The 1,072-nt window shown below is 21.5% G+C and overlaps 1 protein-coding gene across 1 annotated transcript in view; it reads right to left on the bottom strand.

Annotated features, from left to right (window-relative positions):
- Positions 1 to 1,072, bottom strand: part of LOC107552889 (beta-soluble NSF attachment protein-like) — an 8,250-nt gene that overhangs the window by 5,981 nt on the left and 1,197 nt on the right. The window lies entirely within an intron of this gene.

Below are 1,072 nucleotides of genomic sequence, written 5' to 3' on the forward strand. Positions count from 1 at the left end.
ATGTATGCACTAGTGCTGTCAAACGATTAATCGCGATTAATCGCATCCAAAATAAAAGTTTTGTGATAAATAAAATTAAATAAAAGTGTGTGTACTGTGTATATTTATTATGAATATATAAAGACACACACATACAGTATATATTTTGAAAATATTTACATGCGTATATTTATATTAATATAATTTATATTATATATAAATACATTTAATATAACATATTTTTCTTAAATATATACATGCATGTGTGTGTGTATTTATATATACATAATAAATATACACAGTATATACACACATACGTATATTATGTACACAAAAGCTTTTATTTTGGATGCGATTAATCGCGATTAATCGTTTGACAGCACTAGATTATCACAACGATACTACAAACATACATTCTACGAATGTTTTCTTTTTACTTTAAGTTAGAATTTTAATCATTTTGTTACGTATTCCAGTCATATTATTAGTGTTTTTTAATCTATAAAAAATGTATTATTTCAAATCTCATCTAAATCTGTCTACATAGTATTTATTAATTTGTATTTCAGTTAGTTATTTTAGTACTTCAACACTGTAAAAAATGACTTCAAAGCTGTAAATAAAGCAAAGCTTATTGGAATTTTATTTTTTTTACATAAAATACAGTTTTTCTGCTTTTTTAAAAAAAAAGTTTCATGTTTTCCCTGCTGTTTTGTAATTGTTTGTGAAATTTAACAGCAAAAAAAATTGCATTTTTTTTTAATTGCATTTAATGTTTATTTTATTTCAGGGAACAAAATAATATATATATATATATATATATATATTTTTTTTTAGTTTTTTTTTTTAGTTTTTTTAGTTTTTGTTAACAATAATAACCCTGATTAAAACACAAAAATGGATCACATTGTTATTGTTTTTTCAACACTGTAAAAAATGACTTCAAAGCTGTAAATAAAGCAAAGCTTTTTTTTTTTTTTACATAAAATAGTTTTTCTGCTTTATGTTTAAAATGTTTCATGTTTTCCCTGCTGTTTTGTAATTGTTTGTGAAATTTACCAGCAAAAAAAAAAAAAAAAAAAATTTTTTTTAT

Source organism: Sinocyclocheilus grahami, unplaced genomic scaffold, assembly GCF_001515645.1.
Source record: "Sinocyclocheilus grahami isolate Dianchi unplaced genomic scaffold, SAMN03320097.WGS_v1.1 scaffold460.1, whole genome shotgun sequence".
NCBI lineage: Eukaryota > Metazoa > Chordata > Actinopteri > Cypriniformes > Cyprinidae > Sinocyclocheilus > Sinocyclocheilus grahami.